A 27555-nucleotide genomic window follows, 5' to 3' on the forward strand; every position below is an offset into this window, starting at 1 on the left:
TGGATTCAGAGTGACTACACCAGAGCTACAGGCGGTTGCCAGAGGAGGGGCTGCGTGGCGAGCTGTTTGGACTCAGACCGCTTCTGAACCCCGGGCCTGCCCGGAGGAGTAGGAGCACGGCGGGTCGTTTGGACTCGCAGTGACTGCATTAGCGCTCCAGGCGGCTGCTCAGAGGAGAAGGCGAGTGGTGAGTTGTTTGGACTTAAAGTGACAGCTCCTGAACACAGGGGGGCTGCCTGGAGGAGAAGCGTGGTGGGTCGCTTGGTCTTGAGTGGCCACACCAGAGCTCCAGGCGGTTGCCCAGAGGACGCGTGCAGCGGGTCACGTGGATTCAGAGCCACTCAGAGCGACCGCTCCTGAACACCCGGGGGGTTATCTGGAGAAGGAGGAGGAACGGGGAGGGTCACTTCGACTCGGAGTGATTGATTGCCCAGGGCTACGGGTGGTTGGTGGGAGGTGGAGGCACGCAGTGAGTTTCTTGGACTCCTAGTGACCGCACCGGAATACTGGGCGGCTGTCTGGAGGAAGAGGCGTGTGGCGGGTCTCAGGGACTCAGAGCGATTGTATGGGGCCCCAGGTGGCTGCTCAGAGGAGGGGTCGCATAGCCAGGCGATTAGGTGCAGAGCAGGATCCCAGGATCTAGGAGGCTCCTTGGTGGAAGAGCCGCACAGAGACAGGCTTAGGGTGGAGCGAAGGTTACAGGCCTGTGGGCAGATTCTCTGAGGAGGGGCAGCCTAAGGAGATTCATCTGCGAAGGGTGAGGCTCCCAGGCCCAGGAGGTAGGGCCGGGCCCCTGGGAACTTTGCAGAGGAAGGCAGCCCAGCCCAGGCGGTAGCTGTAAATTGAGGGGAACCTCTAGGAGGGAAGTGACCAGCGAGACCTCCCCACCGGGTGAGTCTTCCCTGCCGGGTGAGGTTTCCCCACAAGGACGGTAAAACCAGAGACTCAGGCCCAAATAGGCCTTGCCTCAGCCCGCAGCCTAGGTCCCCTTTGGATGAACATTGGTCAACAAGTGGAGGCACCTCTGCCCACTAGCAGGGAATATACCCCACCTGAAGGCCACCACTCCTAGAGAGGCAGCTTCCTTGTGTCCTTGTGGAGCACCGCATTATCAACTTCCTCCAAGACTTCAGCCTACTGAAGGCTAAGGGGGGATATATATAGAAATCTTCAGGGACATTGTAAGTCAATAGAGGAAATCTGCAATATCTCAGCGGTCCACTGATACCTGAACAATATGAGAAAACAAGGAAAGAAAATGCTGCAAACAAATCTAGATGTTACATCAATAAAACCCAATGACAGCATGGCAGAAGAAATGACAGAAAAGGAGTTCAGAATGTACATAATTAAAATGATCAGAGAAAAAAACAATGAGATGAAAGAGCAAATGCATGCACTGAATGATGAGATGAAAGAGCAAATGCAAGCATTGAATGATCGCACAAATCGACAATTAAAAGAGCAAATACAGGAAGCAAAAGATCATTTCAATAAAGAGTTAGAGATATTGAAAAAAAACCAAACAGAAATCCTTGACATGAAGGAAACAATAAACCAAATTAAGAACTCCATAGAAAGCATAACCAATAGGATAGAACACCTGGAAGACAGAACCTCAGACATTGAAGACAAAATATTTAACCTTGAAAACAAAGTTGAACAAACAGAGAAGATGGTAAGAAATCATGAACAGAATCTACAAGAACTATGGGATATCATGAAAAGGCCAAATTTAAGAATTATTGGGATTGAGGAAGGCCTAGAGAAACAAGCCAAAGGAATGAACAATTTATTCAATGAAATAATATCAGAAAATTTCCCAAATCTGAAGAATGAAATGGAAAATCAAGTTCAAGAGGCTTATAGGACTCCAAATACACAAAATTACAACAGACTCACACCAAGGCACATTATAATGAAAATACCTAACATACAAAATAAAGACAGAATTTTAAAGGCTGTGAGAGAAAAGAACCAAATTACATTCAGGGGGAAACCAATATGAATATCAGCAGATTTTTCAATCCAGACCCTAAAAGCTAGAAGGGCCTGGAACAATATTTTTCAAGCCCTGAAAGAAAATGGATGCCAACCAAGAATCTTATACCCAGCAAAACTTACCTTCAAATTTGACGATGAAATAAAATCCTTCCATGATAAACAAAAGCTAAAAGAATTTACAAAAAGAACGCCAGCATTACAGAACACTGTCAGCAAAATATTCCATGAGGAAGAGATGAAAAACAAAGAAGCAAATCAGCAAAGGGAGGAATTATCCTAAAGGAATTGTCAAATAAAGGAGGAAACAAGTTGTGTCAAACAAATAAATAAATAAAATTTAAAAAATGAACCAAATGACCGGGAAACCAAATCATATCTCTATAATAACCCTGAATGTTAATGGCCTGAATTCATCAATCAAAAGACACAGACTGGCAGATTGGATTAAAAAGAAAGATCCAATAATATGTTGCCTGCAAGAGACTCACCTGATAGAAAAAGATACCCATAGACTAAAGGTGAAAGGATGGGGAAAAACATACCATGCACATGGACTCAGCAAAAAAGCTGGAGTATCCATCCTCATTTCCGATAATGTGGACTTCAAGCCAAAGTTAGTCAGAAGGGATAAAGAAGGTCATTTCATACTGCTTAAGGGAAGCATAAATCAGCAAGATATAACAATCATAAACATCTATGCCCCAAACAGTGGCTCATTCATGTATGTCAAACAAATCCTTCTCAATTTCAGAAACCAAATAGACCATAACACAATAATACTAGGTGATTTTAACACGCCTCTCTCACCACTGGACAGATCTTCCAGACAAAAATTGAACAAAGAAACCATAGATCTCAATAACACAATCAATAACTTAGACTTAACGGACATTTATAGAATATACCATCGAACCAAGAGCGAATACACTTTCTTCTCAGCAGCACATGGATCCTTCTCTAAAATAGACCATATATTATGCCACAAAGCTAATGTTAGCAAATACAAGAAGATAGAGACACTACCATGTATTCTGTCAGATCATAATGGATTGAAGTTAGAAATAAATGAAAGAGTAAAACACAGAAACTATTCCAACATCTGGAGATTAAACAATATGCTATTATATGATGAATGGATAACAGAAGATATTAGGAAGGAAATTAAAAAATTCTTAGAGGTAAATGAGAACAAAGAAACATCATATCAAAAGCTCTGGGACACTATGAAAGCAGTACTTAGAGGGAAATTTATTTCATGGAGCGCATTTAATAAAAGAAGTAAAACTCAACAAATAAACGACCTAACACTACAGCTCAAAGCCCTAGAAAAAGAAGAACAGACCAGCACCAAAAGTAGTAGAAGACAGGAAATAGTTAAACTCAGAGCTGAAATCAATGAAATTGAAACAAAAGAAACAATATAAAAAATTGACAAAATAAATAGTTGGTTCTTCGAAAAAATAAACAAAATTGATAAACCTTTAGCCACACTAACAAAGAAAAGACGAGAGAAAACCCAAATCACTAAAATTTGGAATGAACAAGGAAATATCACAACAGACACGATTGAAATACAAAACATAATTAGAAGCTATTTTGAAAATCTATACTCCAACAAAATAGAAAATTTCGAAGACATCGACAGGTTTCTAGAGACATATGAATTGCCTAAACTGAACGAGGAGGACATACACAATCTAAATAGACCAATTTCAAGTACTGAAATAGAAGAAATCATCAAAAGCCTACCAACAAAGAAGAGTCCGGGACCAGATGGGTTCTCAGCCGAGTTCTACAAAACCTTTAAAGAAGAGCTCATTCCAATACTTCTCAAAGTATTCCATAAAATAGAAGAGGAGGGAACCCTCCCAAACTCATTCTATGAAGCCAATATCACACTGATACCTAAACCAGAGACTCATCGAGGAAAGAAAATTTCAGACCAATATCCTTAATGAACATCGACGCAAAAATTCTCAACAAAATTTTAGCAAATCGCATACAAAAACATATTAAGAAGATAGTGCACCATGATCAAGTGGGTTTCATCCCAGGGATGCAAGGTTGGTTCAACATCAGGAAATCAATAAACGTAATTCATCATATTAATAGACTTAAAGTCAAGAATCACATGATTATTTCAATAGATGCAGAAAAAGCATTTGATAAAATACAGCACCCCTTCATGCTCAAAACACTAGAAAAAATAGGGATAGTGGGAACATTCCTTAACATTGTAAAGGCCATTTATGCTAAGCCCATGGCTAATATCATTCTAAATGGTGAAAAACTGAAAGTATTCCCCCTAAAAACTGGAACAAGGCAGGGATGCCCTCTTTCACCACTTCTATTCAACATTGTTCTTGAGACTCTGGCCAGAGCAATTAGACAAACCAAAGAAATTAAAGGGATACGAATTGGAAAAGAAGAACTCAAACTATCCCTGTTCGCTGATGACATGATTATATATTTAGAGGAACCTGGAAATTCCACCAGAGAAAACTCTTAGAACTCATAAGTGAATTCAGTAAAGTAGCAGGTTACAAGATCAATGCCCATAAATCCAACGCATTTTTATACATAAGTGATGAATCTTCAGAAAGAGAAATTAGGAAAACTACCCCATTCACAATAGCCTCAAAAAAAATAAAATACTTTGGAATCAATCTCACAAAAGAGGTGAAAGACCTCTACAATGAGAACTATACAACACTAAAGAAAGAAATTAAAGAACACCTTAGAAGATGGAAAGATCTTCCATGTTCTTGGATAGGAAGAATTAATATTGTCAAAATGGCCATACTACCTAAAGTGCTATACAAATTCAATGCAATTCCATTTAAAATCCCAATGATGTACCTTACAGAAATAGAGCAAGCAATTATGAAATTCATCTGGAAGAATAAGAAACCCAGAATAGCTAAAGCAATCCTTAGCAGGAGGAGGGAAACAGGGGGTATTGGAATACCAGATCTTCAACTCTACTACAAAGCAATAGTAACAAAAACGGCATGGTATTGGTACCAAAATAGAAAGGTAGATCAATGGTACAGAATAGAGGACATGGACACAAACCCAAATAAATACAATTTTCTCATACTAGACAAAGGGGCCAAAAATATGCAATGGAGAAAAGACAGCTTCTTCAACAAATGGTGCTGGGAGAATTGGAAATCCATATGCAACAGAATGAAACTAAACCCATATCTCTCACCATGCACGAAACTAAACTCAAAATGGATTAAGGACCTCGGAATCAGACCAGAGACCCTGCATCTTATAGAAGAAAAAGTAGGTCCACATCTTCACCTTGTTGGTCTAGGATCAAACTTCCTTAACAGGACTCCCATAGCACAAGAAATAAAAGCTAAATCAACCACTGGGATAGATTCAAACTAAAAAGCTTTCTCTCAGCAAAGGAAACTATCAGCAATGCGAAGAAAGAGCCTACAGAGTGGGAGAATATCTTTGCCAATCATACTTCAGATAGAGCACTAATCTCCAGAATCTATAAAGAACTCAAAAAACTCTACTCCAAGAATTCAAACAGTCCAGTCAACAAATGGGCTAAGGAAATGAATAGACACTTCACAGAAGAAGATCTACAAGCAATCAACAAACATATGGAAAAATGTTCAACATCTCTAGTAATAAGAGAAATGCAAATCAAAACCACCCTAAGGTTCCATCTCACCCCAATTAGAATGGCGATTATCAAGAATACGAGCAACAACAGGTGTTGGCGAGGATGTGGGGAGAAAGGTACACTCATACATTGCTGGTGGGGCTGCAAATTAGTGCAGCCACTCTGCAAAGCAGTGTGAAGATTCCTTAGAAAACTTGGAATGGACCCTCCATTTGACCCAGCTATCCCACTCCTTGGCCTATACCCAAAGGACTTAAAATCAGCATACTACAGAGATACAGCCACATCAATGTTCATAGCTGCTCAATTCACAATAGCCAGACTCTGGAACCAACCTAGATGCCCTTCAATTGATGAGTGGATAAAGAAACTGTGGTATATATATACAGTGGAATATTACTCAGCCATAAAGAATGATAAAATTATGGCATTTGCAGGCAAATGGATGAAATTGGACAATATCATGCTAAGTGAGATAAGCCAATCTCAAAAAGCCAAAGGACGAATGATATCGCTAATAAGTGGAGGATGACACATAATGGGGGGGAGGGAAGGGTTAGTGTTAGGGTTAGAGTTAGGGTTAGGGAGGGGGGCAAGTATGGAGGAAGGAAGTACTGTATAGAGGGTAAAGAGGGGTGGGAGGGGTGGGGGGAACGGAAAAAATAACAGAATGAATCAAACAACATTATGTAAATTTATGATTACACAAATGGTATGCCTTTACGCCATGTACAAACAGAGAAACAACATGTATCCCATTTGTTTACAATAAAAAATAAAAAAATTAAAAAAGTATATATAAATTAAAAATTTTAAAAATTAAAAATAAAAGTCCTCAAAAAGCTGATCCATGAAAAATAACTGGATTCAAAAAGAACAGAAAATAGAAAAAAAAATTTTAGTATATATAAATGTCCACATACCATTAAGGTAACAAACTAAGAAAAAAATAAAAAAGAGGAAAAAAAAACTCAATGAAAAGTTAAAGAATTATTTTCTTTGTAGTTTAAAAGATTCTCAGTTTCTCTTCTCAGCAGTTTTAGGTAGGGTTGTCTGGAGTGTGACACTCCACTCTCTGGACTGCTGGAGTGAGTAGTGTAATCCCATAGGTAGAATTCCTGGAGGCAGAGTTAAGGCTTAGGTGGGTTCAGGCTCTTTGCAGATTGCCAGTTGGTCTAGAGATTTTAAATCAGTGCACCTCCAGGGCCCAGTAATTGCTGGTCCTTGCAGGAAGACTGTACTCCAGGGATCTCCCCTGGTTTCCACTCATGTTTTAGAGAAGCCAATTCTTAGTCTCCTACATTACCTGAGGACTTCCTGTTCTTGGGTTCAGTCTCCAAACTCAATCACCCCTGCCCAAATCCCACTGCTGAATTCCCAGCCAGACTGGTCTCTCCCAACCAGTCCTGCAAGCAGACAGATTGGAGGGAAAGGGATAGAGCCAGGCGGGTTTCCATGACCAGCTGTCCCCTGTGTAAACCTCTATGCATGTGTGATTTTCTCTTGTCCACTTAAGCACACTCTATGTTGTTCAGTGTGTGTTTTCTGGATCTGTATTTCTGGCCAAATTGGGGTTTGCCAGGAATTGGCTCCCTCAGCTGCCAGCCCCCATACTGTGGCTGCAAAGTGGTTCCTCCCTTTGTCCTCGTCAGGCTGCCTGGAGAGATGGTGGCTTCTTTGCTGCACAAAGATATTGTGCAGCACACCTTTCAGTTTGGTCAGGCAGTGTCCTTGATCTCTAAACACTGTACCCAGACATGCCTCAGGCCTCCTAAAAATACAGGTTCCTTTAATTCCCTTATCCCTCCACTTTCCTCAAAGAGGGACCACTCTGGCTGGTGCTTCAGACCTGGCTGCCTCAGTGACTTTGCAGCTGGGGATTTCTTTCCTTATTTTATTATATCCAAACTCCTTAGTCACCAATCTGCTTTGAATGCCCAGTTTTAAATTACTCCCACCCTGCTTTTTGTTGTTCACCCACCTTGTTGAGAAACTGCCTGTCTGCTTTCTTGGATTCACTCCACAGAGCAGGAGGGAAAGCAACCTCTTCCATTCCACCATATTGAATAACTTCCAATAATTTTTAAACTAACAAAGATGGTAAATTTCATAAAAGAATCATAAAGAGAAACAGTGATCATGACTACACAATCATGTCTCAAAATTCCGACATCTTTCATCATCATAATATGTGTTAAATCTATACATAAACCAGCAAATTTTGGTAAATTTTATAATTTATCACAATGTTTTAAATAATTTTAATAATTATATATTTAATGCATACATAACCACATGATAATTATTAAATATTTATTAAAATAACTTCACACCAGTGAAAGAAATGACTGTAATCATTCACCAAGGTGAAATGACAGCATGTCATAGAACAGGTCCTGCATTCAGTTTGATTCTTTTTAAACTCTTTATTGAAGGAACTACAAATTTAAATCCTGTGCTGATAGAAATAACTGAGCACTTCATGGTATGTCCCTTAATACTTATCATTCCAAACTTTGAAATACCAAAATATTTTAAAATATGAACAAGTTCAGAAGGAACTGTCTATATGTCAACACCAAATCATAACACTTAGTGTTGTTACCTGGGACTTAGGCCAAGTAGTCCATGGGAATACGCAGGCTAACCCAGCTTAAGGGTTAGAGTCAACTACACAGACTTTCCCCACCTTTAAGTAACAATAAAGCATCTCTAACCTCCTGCACAATGTATTGAGCAAATTAGGTACAAAAGTTAACTACCTAAATTAAAAACCAAAAGCCTTGTCTGCAATGGGGCAAGAAATCTAACTCCGTGTTTAAGTCAATCAACTAACATAAACCTTGTTAGCAGCCTGAAACTCATATAATATAACAGATTTTTGTTTAAATCATGAGCTACTACCAAAAGCAATATACATTCAAGTAGGTTCCATCAAAATACCAATGGCATTCTTCATAGCACTGGGAAAAAAAATAGTCCTAAACTTCATTTGGAAGAATAAGAGACCTAGGATAGTAAAAGCAATGCTGAGCAGGAAAAGCAATGCAGGAGACATCATAATGCCTGATCTCAAATTATACTACAGAGCTATACTAAGAAAAACAGTGTGATATTAGCATCAAAATAGACACAAAGATCAATGGAACAGAAGACAGAGAGACAACCCACATAGTGACAGTCATCAGATACTTGACAAAAGTGCCAAAATATATGTTGAAGAAGATAGCCTCTTTAACAAATGATAAATGCTGTGAAAACTGGATGTCCATATGTAGAAGGATCATCAATAGCTAGATCTTCTAAACAAAAACTTAATAAAGAAGCTATAGAACTAAAAAATACAATTAATAATTAACATTTAACAGACATATAGAATATTTTATCCACTGATGACTGAATACACTTTCTTCTAAACAGCATCTGAACATTGTCTAAAATAGACCACATTTTAGGCCACAAGGCAACTCTTAGCAAATACCAAAAAAGAGATAATACTCAGTATCCTATTAGATCATAATGGAATGAAATTAGAAATCTATGGTAAGATAAAATATAGAAACTAATACTTGGAGACTAATGCACTAATGAATGATGAATGAATAGCAGAAGAAATCAGCAGTAAAGTAAAAATTACTTAGAAGTAAATGAGAATAGAAATACAACATATCAAAATCTCTGAGACAGGACAAAGGTGGTTCTAAGAGAAAAGTTCATAGTATTCAGCTTATACATTAAATGAATAAAAAGATACCAATAAATAATCTAACATTACACCTCAAGGCCCTAGAAAAAGAAGAATAAACCAACACCAAAATCAACAGAAGATAGGAAATGATTAAAATCAGTCAAAATCAATGAAACAGATTAAAAGAAGAATTCAAAAAAATCAACCAAACAAAAAGTTGGATCCTTGAAAGAATTTAAAAAATTGATAAGCCCTTAGCCAAACCAACCAAAAGAAATAACTCAAATTGTTAAATCTGTCATGTTAAAAGAAACATCACCGAAAAAACAACAGAATGAATCAAACATTACCCTATGTAAATTTATGATTACACAAATGGTATGCTTTTACTCCATGTACAGAGAAACAACATGTATCCCATTTGTTTACAATAAAAAAAAACATCACCACAGATACTAGTAATATATACAGACACTATTAATATACAAATAAAAAGAAATTTTTTATAATTAAATAAATTTAAACTTCAATAAGTTAGAAAATCTTGAACAAACAAATTTCTAGAGACAAATTACCTACCTAACTTCAACCAGGAGGATATAGAAAATTTAAACAGACAAATTTCAAGTAAGGAAATTGAAGATGCCATCAAAAGTCTACCAACAAAGAAAAGCCCAGGGCCAGATGGATTCTTAGCCAAGTTCTACCAGATCATTTAAAGATGTACCAATACCAATCCACTTCAAATTATTCCAGACCTGTTGTTTGGGGGACTAACATGAGCTCCAGGTTTATATAGGGGAAGGAACAGAAGTTAGTGACAAGAAGGATACAACAGTCAAGCAGTTTGGGTCCAATTGTGGTTCTGTTGATCATTATCTCAAGATTAAGTCAGGCTGAGCCTTATACATGATAAGAAAGTTGTTACTGCCTAGTGGGTAGTTTTGGCTCTTCTCATGAGATGTTTATCTATCAGAACTGTTGTTCCTGGAATTAAAAGTGACTACAAAAGAAGACTCAGAACAAAGAAGACAGATGCAAAATGGAGGCAGAGATGCCAAGATATATCTGGCTTTTAGTTACCCATCAGGCATCTGCAGGTATCTGCAGGCCCAGAGTCAGTGGTTTTAGAAAATTCAGCCTGTAAGTCATTCTTTCACCCTGAACTGCACCTGGGTTCAGCTGAGCTGTGAATAGGGCAACCAAGAGGTCTGTGCTAGAATGTAGGGAACAGAATTCCAAAGCAGTCCCTTAGCAGTGATCCTGTGTAAACTGTCCAAGACCCATCCCCCAAACTACTCTGCAATGCTAGAATTCTGGGTCTGTGATGGGAGGGGCAGCTGTGAAATTCTCTGAAATGCCTTCAAAGTCTTTTACTCAATGTCTTAAGGAATTATATTTGGCTGCCTTTTATCTATATGAATCTCTTTAGCAAATGTTCCCTTGGTCACACCCTAAGTATTCTAAAAACACCTTTTGACTTCTTAGACTAGACTGAGAATTTTCTATATCTTTCCATCTGCTCTCTTTTATTTATTAATTCCATCTTTAAATCATTTCTTTCCCCTTGAACTATATGTGATTAAAAGTACCCATGCAGCCTGAATGTTTTGCTGCTTAGGTATTTCTTCCACCAGCTATCTTAGTTCATCACTCTTAAATTCTGCATTCCATAAAGTCCCAGAACCCAGACATAATTCCATCAAGTTATTTGCAATTATATGACAAGGATGGCCTTCACTCCACTTTCTAATATTTGTTCCTATTTCCACCTGACAGCTCAAGAGAATGGTCTTTACTGTTCATATTTCTACCAACATTCTGGACCATGACCATTAAAGTAATCTCTGAGGAGATTCAGACTTGCCTATAGCTCTCTGCTTCTTCTGAGTCCCCACTGAGAATAACTATTAATCCTCCATTCACAGCAATATGGGCTTTTCCTAATCCTCCAAATTCTTCCAGCTTCTATTTGTTACCCAGTTTCAAAGCCAATTCCAGAGTTTCAGGTTTTTATTATTCCAGCAGCCCTACTACTTGGTACCAATTTTGTGTCTCAGTCCTTTCTCTAATGTTATAACAGAATATCACAGACTCCAGGTGAATTATAAACAATAGAAGTTTATTTAGCTTAGGGTCTGGAGGCTGGGAAGTACAAGGTCCTTCGGTTGCACCTGGTGAGGCCCTTCTTGCTACATCACAATACAATGGAAGATATCATGTGGCAGAAGAGCAAACTAGAGAGAAATGAAGGAGGCTGAATTCCCCCCTTTTATTATTCATCCTACTTCCATAATAAAACATTTTCAATCCATTTATGAGGGTGGTGTCCCCATGACCTAATTATCACTTACATATTCCACCTCTTAACGCTGTTACAATGGAGTTTTGGAGCAGACATTTCAAACCACAGTACCAATTTATAATTTTTTTTCCTTTGGAGCTTATTATTTTTTGTGTATGTGCCCTCAGAAATATTTACCAACTTTAAGGTCAGGACTATTTTATTTTCCTACAAGTTTTACAGTTTTAGTCTTCACATTTAGATCAATGATTTATTTCAAAGTGTAAATATGGACTGAGGCAGTACTCTTTTCCCCAACACATATATATTCATCCTAACACCATTGGTTGAACAGACTATCCATTCTCTGTTGGGTTACCTTGGCATCTTTATTGAAAATCTGACTAATTAGAACAAATTTTAAAAAAAGAAAAGAAAATCTGTTAAATTATAAAGGTGTGAATCTACCTGGGGGCTCTTATTGGGTTCCATTTCTACCCTTTCACTAATATTAAACTGTCTTTATTACATGAAATTTGCAGTTAACTCTCGAAATCAGATACTATAAGATATACAAGTTTGTTATTCTTTAAAAATGTTACTTTAAGTAAGCACTTTGCATTTCATATCAATACTGGAATGTGTGCTATACTTTAAATATGGGTAGTTGTCTCCCAAAAATCTATATGTAAAAGTTTGTCTCCAAGATGATGGTACTGGAAAGTGCTGTGGACCTTTAGAAAATAGGGCCTAGTAAGAGGTTCATAAGTCCCCGGGGGTGTACCCTTCAAAGACATTATGGTATCCTGCCGAGCCTCTCAGTCCCTGTCTCTTTTTCTCTCTCTTCTGCTTTCTGACCTGTGTTGTGATCTCTGACTCTCACAAGAACTCTATCTATGATGTGCTGCTCTCACCAGGGACCTAAATCAATGGGACTTCCCTATCTTTAGCTCAATCCTCCAGAAGCATGAGCCAAAATAAACCTCTCTTTACTTCATAAGTCCTGTGTTAGGTATTGTTAGTGTGATGCAAAAAATGACTAGTACAATGGACTCATAATTTCTTTTTAAAAAGCATGCTGAAATTTTTATGGAAGTAAAGCAACTAAGAAACAAAAGTTTAACCAACACTAGTTGTCCAATGCATGACTATATCTCTTAGTTCATTTACATCTTTAATTTTCCCAACAATACTTTAGAGTTTCTACTGTAACAGTCTTGCAAGTATTTTTATAAAATTTGTCCCCAAGTATTTCAGGTTTTTTGATGTTCTTTTAAATGAAATAATTTTATTTCATGTTTCCAAATGTTATTTGCTATATATTGAAATAGAGCTTATTTTTGTACATGATTATTGAACCTTATATCCTCACAAAATTCAATTTAAAATTCTGCTCATTTATGATAGACTTTAAGATTTTTCTGTATACAGGATCACGAATCTGCTAATAAAGATGTTCTACACCTTCCTTTCCAGTCAATGTGCCTTATTTCTACAAAGCCATAGTAATTATAAGGCAGTAGGATACTGGGGCAAGGATATAGAAACAGACCAATGAAATGAAGAGTCTAGGAACATATATATCAGGAGAAGGAAGGAGGGAGGGAGAAAGAGAGAGAGACTGACTTAAGGTAAATGATCCACTGATCTTCAATGAAGAAAAGGTGATTGTTATGAAGATATGAGGTATCTTCCCAAAAGCTCATGTTAGACCACGTGGAAATGTTCAGAGGTGAAATTATTATGAGAACTTAACCTAATAAGTGGATTAAACCATTTGACAGATTAATAATTTGAATGGATTGTTGGATGGTAATGGTAGGCAGGTAGAGTGTGGCTGGGGGCATGCTTTTAGATATATTTTTGTCCAGGGTTCCTCACTCTCTCTTTCTGCTTCTTGGCTGCCAGGAGCTGACAGCTTTCCTCTGTCATGCCTCCTGCCATGATGTTCTGACTCACCTCAGGTCCACATCAATGGAGTCAGCCAACCATGGGCTAAGACCTATAAAATCATGAGCCAAAATAAACTTTTCTTCCTCTAAGTTGTTCTTGCGAAGTATTCTGACCACAGCAATAAAAAGTTGACTAATACCGTTATCTTTTCAATAATGATACAGGATTAACTATACAGCTATAAGGAAAAATTATCCTTGATTTTGAATTCATATCATACTGAAATTATCCTGAGCGAGATGCCACAATTAAAAATAAAATCTAGAAGCAAATGAGAATAGTAATACAATATATCAAAATCTCTGGGACAGTATGAAGTCAGTTCTAAGAGAAACATTCAAAGCATTTGAGCTCATACATCAAAATTATATAAATAATAATCTAACATTACACTTATGGCCCTAGAAAAAGAACAAACTAACACCAAAATTAGAAGTCAGGAAATAATTAAAATCAGACAAAAATCAATAAAATTAAGATTAAAAAAGTAAAAAAGAGGGGCTGTGGTTGTAGCTTGGTGTAGAACGCATGCCTGCCATATGTGAGTCATGGGGTTCAAACCTCAGCACCACATAAAAATAAATATATACAATAAAAGATCAAAATACAAAAATCAATGAAGCAAAGATTGGTTTTAGAAAGAATTTTTAAAATTGGTAAACCCTTAGCCATGCTAACCAAAAAAAGAGGGGAAAAACCTCATTTATCAAAAATTGAGCTGAAAAAGGAAATACCACCACAGACACTATTAAAATCCAAAGGATCATCAGAAACTACTTTGAAAACTTATTCTCCAATAAGTTAGAAGTTCTTGAAGATATGGACAAATTCCTAAAGATATATGACCTACCCAAATTGAACCAGAGGATATAGAAAACTTAAATCAATTTCAAGTAATGAAATTAAAGTTACCAAAAGTCTCCCAACAATGAAAACCCCAGGGACAGATGGATTCTTAGCCAAGTTCTACCAGACCATTAAAGAAGTACCAATAGCAATCTTCCTCAAATGATTCCAAGAAATAGAAAAGGAGGGAACACCATCAAACTTATTCTCGAAGTCAGTATTACTAAACCAGACAAAGACAAATTAAGGAAAGAAAACTTGAGACCAATATGCTTGATAAACATAGATGCAAGAATTATTAATAAAACACTGGCATATAAAAAAAAATTAAAAAGAGACTGCACAATGATAAAGTAGGTTATGTCCTAAGGATTCAAGATTAGTTCAACAGCAGAAATCAGTAAATGTAATTCAACACATAAATAGGCTTAAAGACAAGAATCACATGCTTATCCCAATAGAGGCAGAAAAAGCATTTGACAAAATAAAGCATCCATTCATGTTCAAAACACTAGGAAAAAATATAGAAAGAAGAAACATACTTCAACGTTATAAAAGCTGTATACCACAAACCCAAGGTCAACATCATTCTGAACAGGAGAAAAACCAAAAGCACTCCCTTTAAAAACAGGACAAGACACAGATGCCCACTTTCACAACTCTTTTCAACACAGTCCTTGAAAGTCTAGTTAAAGCAATTAGGCAAAAGAAAAAAATTAAAGGGATACAATTAGGAAAAGAAGAGCTCAAATTATCTCTGTTTGCTGATGACATGATTCTATATTTAGAAGAACCCCCCATTCCCCTAAAAAACTAAACCAAAAAACTTCTAGAACTCATAAATGAATTCAGCAAAGTAGCAGGATACAAGGTCAACACCCAGAAATCAATTGTGTTCCCATACTCTAACAACGAAGCAACTGAAAGAGAAATTAGGAAAAACATCCCATTCACAATAGCCTCAAAAAAATAACATAAAATACATGGAAATCAATTTGACAAAAAAGGTGAAGGACCTCTATAATGAAAACTATATAACACTAAAGGAAGAAATTGAAGAAAACCTTAGAAGATAGAAAGACCTCCCATGTTCTTGGATGGGCAGAATTAATATTATCAAAATGGCCATACCAAAAGTACTATACAGATTCAATGCAATTCCCATCAAAATTCTAATGACATTCTTCAAAGAACTAGAAAAAGCAATCATGAAATTTATTTGGAAAAATAAGACATCCAGAATAGCCAAAGCAATCCTTAGCAAGAAAAGTGAAGCAGGAGATATCACAATATGGTACCACAAATTATAATATAGAGTCACAGTAACAAAAACAGCATGGTACTAGCAACAAAACAGCAGATAGACCAATGAAATAGAAGACACAGAGACAAATCCACATAAATACAGTTATCTCATACTAGACAAGAATGCCAAAAACATACACTGGAGAAAAGATAGCCTCTTCAACAAATGGTGCTGGGAAAACTGTAAATCCATATGTAGCACAATGAAATTTAACTCCTAACTCTCACCCCACACAAAACTCAACTCAAAGTGGATCAAAGACCTAGCAATTAGACCAGAAATCCTGCACCTACTAGAAGAAAAGGTAGGCCCAACACTCCAACAAATCAGGTCTGGAACTGACTTCCTTAACTAGATTCTGGAAGCACAAGAAGTAGAATCAAAAATCAATAAGTGGGATGGCATCAAACTAAAAAGTTTCTTCATAGTGAAACAATCAAGATCCTGGAGAGAGAGCCTACAGAATGGGAGAAAACCTTCACCACCTGCACCTCAGGTAAGATGTTAATTTCCAGGATATAAAAAGAACTCAAAAAAATTAACACCAATAAAACAAATAACCCAATCAATAAATGGGCCAAGGAACTGAACGGGTACTACTCAGAAGAAGAAATATGAATTGTCAACCAATATGTGAAAAAATGTTCAACAATTAGAGAAAAATGTTCTAGCAATTAGAGAAATGGAAATTAAAACCACATTGAGATTTCATCTTACTCCAGTCACAATGGCAATTATCAAGAATACAAGTTACAATAAATGTTAGTGAGGATGTGGGGAAAAGAGTCCACTCATACACTGCTGGTGGGACAGCAAATTAAAAATAAAACTATAATAGCAGAAAGATCAGTAGAGTAGATGGAAGAGAATTGGGGAGGGAAAAGGGGAGGGAAAGAGCAAGTACTGGGCACTGAATTAGAACAATTTATAGTCCATGCTTTTATAATTCTGTTGAAATGAATCCTATTGTCATGTATAACTAAGAATCAATTTAAAAGATAAAAATAAATTTTAAAAAAATCTAAAGCAACTAAGTCTGTTGAAGAAAATATGGGAGATCATATTCTTCTTGGGATAGGTATGTAACATGATACATAAAACATTAATTATAAAAGATGGAAACTTTGACTTCATTAAAATTAAGATTTTTCTGTTTATCAAAAATAAAATACCACTATGAACAAAAAGGGAAGCAAGAGACTAGGAGAAGATATTTACAACATATTTAACTAACATAGATTTAATCAAAATACATTTTTATGATGCCTACAAATCAAGAAAGACAAACAGCAACATTTTCTTAAAAAATGGGCAAATAAACAGAATTCAAATTTCATAGAAGAGTGAATAGATATGGCTAACGAACATGGAAGAGGGTGCCTAGCATACTGATCACCAGAGAAATATAAAGTAAAGCCACAATGATATGCTGTGACACACATATACCAGTGTGGCTATAATTAAGGGCTGTAATAAAACTTAAATGGTGAAGAAGATGTGGAACAACTGGAACTCTCGCATTCTATCTTACATACTCTGTTAGTCTGCTTTCTAGTACTATTACAAATACCTGAGATTATAAATTTGGCTCACAGTGTTGGTGGTTTCAGTCCATAATCAGTTGGTTCCACTGATTTTGGGTCTGTGGTGAGGCAGTAAATCATAACAGGGAGATGTGGTAGAGCAAATCTACTCTTCATGGTGGTCAGGAACCAAAAAAGCGAGGAAGGAAGGGGCTGGGGTCCTGCTGTCACTTTCAAGGGCATAAACATATGATCAGAGGTCCTCCCACTAGGTCCCACCTCTTAAAGGTTCCATCAAGAGCACGATGGCTAGGAATCAAGCCTTTAAAACATGGGGCTTTGGAGGACACTACAGATTCAAACTATAGCACCCATGCAACATAAAAATAGGCTAATAAAACCTAACTATAAATTAAGGCCTGGTCCAATCTGTGAAACTTTTGGGAAGACAGTAAGCCAGAGACATGATGGATATCCATAATCTTTGAGAAATAATTTAATATTGCTTATTGACCTCTCCTTAGAAAGGAAGACCAGAGATGGGTGGGACTATTTCAATTTTGGCAAAGTTACATCATCCACTTAAGGATACTATTAAATCTACTAATAAAGTCAGGGCAAAGGAATCTGAATTTGAATAGGGTCACAGGTCAAAATAATAAAGGATTTACAAAGAATCAGGTAGTCCCTTTAGGTTCTAAAGTCTAGGAACTCAATGTGCAAATTACTTTAAAAGTACCCTTACTGTTGAAGATAGTAGACTTGGACAGAAACCAATTACTACACCTCAGTTGATTATGAAGAAGATATCACCAGTTGAAAAGGTATCACCAGAATTGAAAACTGCTTAATGAAATATTAATACAGCCCTTTTTTAAAGACTACAAGCTAACTAGTCTCAGGCTTTGGTAGAAAATGCCCTACCATCAAAGATCATCAAATAATTCTGAGGCAAGAAATAGTCTCATGACCTGGGAGTTGATGAAAAATCATTCAAATAAGGAGAAAGCCACTGCTATGGACTGGATATGGTTTGGCCCCCAAGGGTCCATGTGTTGGAAGATTAGTTCTAGTGTAGTATGGACCTTTAAAAGGTGGGGACAAGTGGGAGGTCTTTAGGTCATTAGGGTCTTTAGGTCATTTTAGGAAGGGAATGCTTGCCTTCTGGAATGAGTTCTTGAGAGAGCAAGACTGACCCCTCCCATCAATATTTGGTTTCCTGTTTCACAATGTGATCTCTCATTCCTACGTATGTTCCTGCCACTGTGGTACCATCTGCCATATGGTGATGCAGCCAAGACAGTCCCCGCCAGAACCAGCACTGTGCTGTTTGAACTTTCAGCCTCCAAAACTGTAAGCTGAAGAAATCTCTTATTTATAAGTACCCAGCATCAGGTATGTCATTAGAGTAACATAAAATGAACTAATACAGGAATTCAGCAGAGATCACCAATAATACACTAATGTCATACATGAAAGTATGCTGGAGGGGTAAATTCAGAAGGAGTTTACTTCGAACAGGCCAATTCACTACCTTAGAAGTTACTGATAGAAATATCCCTTCAGGACTTTCCAGTATGGATTGCTGTACATTGTAAATCCTGTGATGCTTTTACCAGTCAAAAGCATAATAGGCTACACATGGTTTAACAATGGGAGTTCCCTAACTGTAATGGAGTACTGAAGCCAGTTTGCAAAAGTCACTTGTGTCCCTATCCATTTCCAAGATGAGTGATAAACCATGTTTTTAACCAGAAATCAGCCACGGTGAGGGTATCTATACAAATACAAAACAAGTGCTACAAAAAAGGGTTACTTTATGCCCTACTCGGACTTCTAGAACTAGCCTTCTGAGTTAATGAAATGAGATTACTGTGTTACTCAAGCAAGTCAAAGATAGGACAAATGGCATGAAATGTCACAGGCTATGATATAGCCTGGCATGCACAAGGTTCTGGATTCAACCCTCACAAATAAAAAAGAAGAGAGAGTGAAAAAGAGAGACATGAAATGTGTGCAAAGTCAGTGAATACGTCTTATTAAAAGCCAAATATGGATACTTCAAGCTCTTTTTACTTCAGAGGACAGAATGAGGAAAAGATACCCAATCATAGTGGTACATGCCTATAATTCCAGTTACTGGTGAGACCGAGGCAGGAGGATCTCAAGTTCCTGGCCAGACTGGGCAACTTAGTGAGAACCTGTATCGAAATAAAAGCAGATAAAAAGAGCTGAGAATGTACCTCAGTGGTGAATCAACACTGAGTTCAATGCTCAGTACCCTCACCACACATACACACACACCCACACACACACACACACACACACACACACACACACAAAGGCAGGAAGTGTTTGAATAAAATCTGCTGCAGTTTTGGAAAATAGTCAAAGGTTTTCAACAACCAACAAAATTTCCAATCAAGAAAAATTGATCTTTAAGGTGAAAGTCACCACACGCCCAGGAAAAAGACATGCTCAGAAAATACCTGAGAGGACCTTAAACTTTCACTCCAGGTTGATTGTTAGGCTCAGAGCAAGCCGAGCTAAGGGCTAAAAGAGTGCCCCAGTTGGGGCTGGGGAGGTAGCTCAGTTGGTAGAGTGCTTGCCTTGCAAGCACAAGTCCCTGGGTTCGAGCCCCAGCACCACCAAAAAAAAAAAAAAGAGTGCCCGAGCACTGAAGCAATCTGCAAAGAAAGGAAGAGCCCCTGATATCCAAGGAAATGTCTGCAAAAACAATAGCTAATGAAACTTGAGCTAAAGAAACAGAGTTACAGCATTCACACATGATAAACAGAATGAAAAAATTATATGGAAAAGCCTCAAAACAAACAGCCTTTAACAGGAAAAAAGATTGAATAGACATTTCTGTGAAGAAGATACAAATGGTCAAATGGCCAACAGGCACATCTTTAAACATTAGGGAAATACAAATCAAGACTACAGTGATATAATATTACTCAGTCACAAAGAAGAATAAAATTATGGCATTTGCCAGTAAATAGATGGAACTGGAGACTATCATGCTAAGTAAAATAAGCCAATCCCAAAAAACCCAAAGGCCAAATGTTCTCTCTGATATGTGGATGCCTGTTGGGGTCTTAAGCCCCCCTGCTCTTCTCGATCAGCGACAAGGGAAGGGAGCACTCCCCAACAAGGCCTGACCAGGATAGGTAGGGTCGACTAACTGCCCGCACCCAGCCCTCCAGACGGAGGACAATCAGACGTCAGGGAGACCAGTCACAGCAGGAACTGGTTTATTGAGGAAGTCACACAGCTTTTATGTAGGTTGGAGGCTAGGCGAGAACCAATCAGCTTAAAGGTCAGCAAGGCATGGGGGGTTCACGCAGGTGAGAGTACCATAGGACTATATGGCAAGCATGAGCTGATCACGTTCGGGGAACTGTTGTTAACCAATCCCTGATGGTGGTCCAATTTATCATCATTAACCTTTGAAACCGCCTTTGAGGCCTTGATCTTGCTTACCCGCCAGGGAGTAAGGAGTCAGCCTGAGTTAGTTAACGTGTCATTAGTCCCAACAGATGCCAATACAGGATAAGAGGGGGAAGGAAGAACAGGGTTAATTGTATCAGACAAAGGGAAATGAAGGGAAGGGAGGAGGGACAGGAATAGGAAAGACATCGCTTTCCTATGTTCATATATAAATACATGACCAGTGTAACTCCACATCATGTACAACCACAAGAATGGGAAGTTACACTCTATGTATGTATAACATGTCAAAATATACTCTACTGTCATGTATATCTAAAAAGAACAAATAAAAATTAAACAAAGAAAACTACAGTGAGATATTACTCATATCCAGTAGAATGGCTATTATTTAAAAAACTGAAAATATCAAGCATTGGCAAGAATAGAGAAAATTGGATCGTGTGTACTGCTGGTAGAAATGCAAAATGACACAAAAGACCAAATATGTTTTGAGTCTACCTACATGAAGTATTTAGAACAGGAAAATTAATAGAGAGAGTAGAATAGAGGTCACTGTGTATATGAGGAGCTACAGCTTAATAGGTATAGCTTCTCTTTGGGATGATGAAAATTCTAGAAATAGTAATGATGGTTGCACAACATTATGAATAAACTTAATACCAATGAACTGTCCACAAAAAAAAAAAAATTAAAATGGTATCTTTGTTATGTATATGTACACGTGCCCACAGTAAATAATGCCTTAAAAGTGGCCCGGGATCTAAGGTTCCCAAATTGTGTGCAAAGACATCCCCAAGAAATGCAGTAATTTCAGAGTTCATACTTTAAATTTTCAAGGGAAACAGTGCCATCTGTTGAGCATTGTGTGAACTACTAGTTTAAGGAGGTTTACTGGTAGGACATTAGACCTCACTACACTCTTTTCAAAGAACTCATATCCTTACAAATTTGTTTTCAGTTGCTGCTTTATAAAACTGTTTTCAGTAGCTACTGGAATAAAAGGCAAATCACTACAGAACAAAAGAGGAGGGTAGCTACAAAAAGCAGTTTAAGTACTACTCCTTTAAGAATTCAGGAAGGGGGGGGAGATGGTTGATTAAAGGTGTGTGGGCATGCTTTCCTCAACAACAAAGGACCCAAACTAAGAAGAAACAACAGCTATTTCACAGGAATACTTGAGGCAAAGCACCAGGATGCTGAGAGGTTGTGAAACACAGATACATACAATGGCCTTACAAGGAAACTAAACATACATCTGCTGTCCTGTTTCTAGAGATTAATTCTGAACCAAGTTAGACTTCAGTGAAGAAAGCATAAGCAGGAGGCCCTCAGAAGTCACCACTCGCACGATGGACACCTGAACTACTGCTGCAGGAAAACCCCATGGCCCTCTTAAGACCTGAGCCTAGTTTGGGGAGCTGCTAGGTTAGCACATCACTGCATTACCCTAGAGAAAGCCCAGACTACGTTGTCCCTTCCCCCACACAACATCCTGCTATACAGCACCATCTTGAGACCCTGCCCACCCAGGGGCTTATGAAGCAGCCTAGCAGCTGGCCAACTAGGTCCTTACCTGCCCTTCCACGTCCCTCGGGATACCTCAGCATCCCATTCTGAATGTATGGGCCCACGGAGACCCCAGGAAATAGTTTAACAGTCAACCCACCCTTCAGCTGCCCAGAAAGTAGCCAAACAGATACATGTGGGAAGTAGCTAGGCAGTCCATCTTAAGCAGTTCAGAGGCCCCAGGCAAACAGATGGGTAATCCAACGCAGTCTCCTGTAGCCCTAATGAGTAGTCAAGTAGCCCATTCTCAGAAGCTTGGGCAACTGAATCCCTATGAAGCAGATTCTCAAGAGCTGGGAAGCCCATCCTAAGCATACTGGCTACCAGAAATCACCTGTATAACCACTGAACATTGAGAGGCACCCAGTTTGGGCACACTGGTGCACCCTAGGCTCAATGCTACCCTCAGACTCTGACAAGTACCCTGCCTTTCTACCAGGAATGTTCACTGGCCCTTAGACACTGACAGGCACCATGCTTCCACTGCTGTACCAGCACACCTCATGGGAATGGGCCTGCCAGAGTAGCCTCAATGTCAGGAAACCCATGGGAACATTTGAATAGCATCCCAAACCTACAGGTTGGTACAACCTACCCTAAGAGCTGTGTCACAGTTGGGGTTGCAATGCCACAACCTCTGCAACCTAGGTTACTGACACAACTGCAGTTATCATTGATGTTGATCATAACTGAAGAAGCTACACAGACACAACACCCACCTGGAATTAAAAGCCAATATAGTCTATCCAACTGACACCCTAGGTCATAATGTCAGAACAAAGTCTTTGCTACGAAAGTCAGTCTATAAAATCCATATAGGCAAGTGATTAGTCAGACACACAAATATCAATGCAGGGATGCAAGAAACGCTGGGTAGTGGGAGATACTATGACACCTTTAAAGGAACTCAGTGACTTTCTAGCTATACATCTCAAAGAAAAGAAAATTAATGGGTTGCCCCAAAAAAGAAATAAAGGTCTTTTGTTGGGGGAGAGGGTACTGGGGATTGAACCCAGAGGTGCTTAAGCACTGAGCCACATCTGCAGCCCTTTTTTATATTTTATTTAGAGACAGGGTCTCGCTGACTTGCTTAGGGCCCTGCTAAGTTGTTGAGGCTATCTTTAACTTGCAATCCTCCTGCCTCAGCCTCCTGAGCCAACGGGATAACAGGAATGTGCCACTGTGCCCAGCTTGAAATAGAGATTTTAAAGAAACAATGAAATATAAGAGAATACAGACCAGACAAAATAAGGGAATAAAAATGAGAAATTCAGCAAAGAGAGATCATAAAAAAAGAACCAAATAGAACCATTAGAGCTAAAGAACCCAATACATGAGAGTCTCCATGACAGACTATATCAAGCAGAACAAATTTCTGAGTTTGAAAACAGGTTTCTCAGAATAACTTAGTCAGATGAAAGGAAGAAAAAAAATTTTAAAAATGAAGAAAGCCAACAAGACTTACAGAATGTCATTAAGCAAGCAAACCTTTGTATTATAAGTACTCTAGAAGAAGAATGAAAAAGGTATGGAATAACTAATGTAGTACTGTTGAAAAACTTATGAATTTTGAGAAAGAAATGGGTAACCAAGTGCAGAAAGTTCAAAGGAACCTTAATAGATCTGACCTTTCCAAAGCATGTTATAGTCAAGATTTGACCTTTCCAAAGCATATTATAGTCAAACCGTTAAAAGTCCAAGACTAAGAGAAAATTCTAAAAATAGTCAAAGGAAAGTGTCAAGTCACATATAAAGGAATATCCATCAGACTAATAGCATACTTCTTACCAGAAACTTTATAAGCCAGGAGAGAATGGGATGATATATTCAAAATCCTGAAAGAAAAAAAAAAGTGGCCACTAAGAACACTACACTAAGAAAATGGAGTATAAAATGGAATGAGGAAGAAATAAAGTCTTTATGAGTCAAGCAAAAACAGAATTCATTCTGACTGGATCAGCGCTATAAGAGATGCTTCAGGGAGTCCTATTGTATAGGGAAAAGAATGAAATCCAATGTTGGACAACCAATTATACAAAGCAAATATTTGCTCTAAAAGGAGAGATTAATTTGAATAGAATAATTGTTGGGAACTTCAATTCCCCAACTTTCATCAATGGACAGATCCAAACAAAAAATTTCACTATAGTATAGTAAAATTAAACTATATTATAGACCCAATGCACCTAACAGACATTTTCAGAACACTGTATCTAATCTCTGCACAATACACTTCTCCTCTACATATGGGACATTCTCTAGGATAGACCATATGTTAGGTCACAAAATAAGATGTGACAAGTTCAAAACAACTGAAATCATAGCATGTATCTTCTCTGACCATATGGAATAAAACTAGAAATCAATAACAACAGAAACTTTGGATATTGTATAAATACATGGAAATTAAAACAACATTCTCTCTAACAACAAATGGGTCAATAAAGAAATCAAAATGAAAATTTAAAATTTTCTTGAAATAAATGAAAATAACTTGCAAACAGTTCTGAAAATTAAAATACAACATGCTAAAGTCTATGGGCTATAGCAAAAGTAGTACCAAGAGGAAATGTACAGTAATAAGTGCCTATGTCAGCAACACAGAAAGATTTCAAATAAATAACATAATAATACAACTCAGGAAACCAGAAAAGCAAAAACAAAACCCAAAGTTAGTAGTAAGTAAGAAATAACAAATATCAGAATAGAAATAAAACAAAATAATTATAAAAAATACAAAAGACTGATGAAACAAAGAGTTGTTTTTTGAAAAGATAACCAAACAGAAAAAAATGAAAACCTTTAGTTAGACTAATGTAGGAAAAAAGAGAAAAGACCAAATAAATAAAAAAGGGCACAACTGATACCACAACAATACAAAGAATCACGAGAGACTACTATGAACAGCTATACAACAATATATTGGAATACAAATTAGAAATGTATAAATTTCTGAACACAACCTGCACAAACTGAACCATGAGGACACAGAAAACCTGAACAGACCAAGATTAAATAAAGAGTTTGGATAAGTAATAAAAAGTCTCTCAACAAAGAAAAGCAAAGAACCAAATGGTTTTACCGCTGGATTTTACCAAGCCCTTAAAGGAGAATGCCAATTCTTTTCAAACTATTCCAAAGAATGTAAAAGGAGAGATTTCTTCCAAATTCATTCTATGGGGCTGGCATTAACCCAAATCCAAAACCAGACAAACACACACACAGAAAAACAAAACAAAACAAAACTATAGACCAATATTCTTGATGAACATAGATGTAGAAATTCTCAACAAAATATTAGCAAATTGAATCCAATCTCCCATCAAACACACACACATCATGAACAAGTGGGATTTGTCTCAGGAATGCAACAATGGTCAGGTTGATGAAATGAAAGACAAAAACAATGATTATCTCAACAGATTCAGAAAAAGCATTTGATAAAATTTCACATCTCTTCATGATGAAAAATCCTCAAAAAATTAGGTACAGAAGGAACATACCTCAGCCCTATTAGGCTAGAGTTCACAAAACCCCAGCCAACATAATATTTAATGGAGAACAGCTAAAATTCATTCCTCTAAGAATGAGAAACAAGACAAGGAAATCAACTTTCACCATTCTTATTCAATGAAGTATTGGAAGTGTAGGGCTAAACAATAAACCAAGAGAAAGAAATAAAAGGGATCCAAATAAGAAAGGAGGAAGTCAAATTATCACTGTATGAAAATGACATGATTTTCTATAGAGAAAAACCTAAAAGATTCTACCAAAAAATGCAAAAACAGATAAAACAAAAACAGTAAGTTTATAGAAAACAAACTTGTACACATGAAAGTCAGCAACATTTTTATATGCCAATAATGAAATCATGGAGAAAGCAATCTCATTCACAGTAGCCACAAAAATAAGAATAATGATCTCTGCAATAAAAATTACAAAATACTGGTGAAAAAAATAAAAGAGGACAACTACCACCACCACCACCACCACCACCACCCCCAGAGAGGGGTAAAAAACAAGGAAAAACACCTCATGGTCATGAACTGGAAGACTTAATACTGTTAGAAGGATCATACTACCCAAAGCAATCCATTGATTCAACGCAATTTGTATCAAAAATTAGAAAAAAACACTCCTAAAATTTGGATAGAACCATAAAAGTCCCCAAATAGTCAAAGTGAACATGAGCAAAAAGGCTAAAGCTGAAAGCATTATAATTATAATACCTTATTTCCAAACATACTACCAAGCCATAGTAACCAAAACAGTAATGACAAAAATAGACACACAGACAAAAGGAATAAAATAGAAAGCCCAAAAATAAATCCATGTTTTTACAGTCAACTGATTTTCAAAAAAGAGAACAAGAATATACACTGGAGAAAGGGAAGTCAATAAATGGTGCTGGGAAAATTAGATATCCTCATGCAAAAGAAAGAAATAAGGTCCCTATGTCTCAGCATATACAAAATCAACTCAAATTGGATTAAAGATTTAAACGTAGACCTGAAACTCTGACCTACTAAAAGAAAAGAAAATAAACACATAAGGACATTATTCTGAACAAAGGTATTTTAGATATGATCTGAAAAGCCAACAAAAACAAAAATTGGTGAATGGAATTACATCAAAATAAAAAGGTTCTACACAGCAAAGGTAAAGCAAATGGAATGAAGACAACTTACAAACTAGAAAATAAAATATTTACAGACTATTCACTCAATAAAGGATTAATATCAAGAATACATTAAAAACTCAACAGAAAAAACCCCAATAACCAAATTTTAAAATAGGCAAAGGACTTGAATAGATATTTCTCAAAAAAGGATATACACTGGCCAATGAGATATCATCTCACCCCAATTAGAATGTCTATTATCAATAAAACAAAAATTACAAATGCTGGAGAGGATAAAGAGGAAGTAGAACTCACATGCTTTTGATGGGAATGTAAAGTAGTATATACATTATGGAAAATAGTATAGAAGTTTTATAGAAAAATAGAAATAGAACGGTCATATGATTCAGCAATCCTATTACTTGGTATATGCTATGATTTGGATATGAGGTGTCCCCCAAAAGTTCCTTTATTAATGCAGAAATGTTCAGAGGTGATAAGATTAGATTGTGAGAATTGTAACCTAATCAGTCCATCCTAGTTTGAATGGTCTAACTGGGTGGTAACAGTAGGCAGGTGGGGCATGGCTGAAGGAGGTGGGTCACTGTGGGCATACCCTGAAAGGGTACATCTTCCCTGAAGCCCCTTGCCCTTCTCTGTAT

At 37.4% G+C, this 27555-nt stretch overlaps 1 protein-coding gene across 15 annotated transcripts in view; it reads right to left on the reverse strand.

Annotated features, from left to right (window-relative positions):
* Positions 1-27555, reverse strand: part of MIPOL1 (mirror-image polydactyly 1) — a 326832-nt gene that overhangs the window by 262650 nt on the left and 36627 nt on the right. The window lies entirely within an intron of this gene.

The sequence above is a fragment of the Sciurus vulgaris genome (assembly GCF_902686455.1).
Source record: "Sciurus vulgaris genome assembly, chromosome: 2".
Lineage (NCBI taxonomy): Eukaryota > Metazoa > Chordata > Mammalia > Rodentia > Sciuridae > Sciurus > Sciurus vulgaris.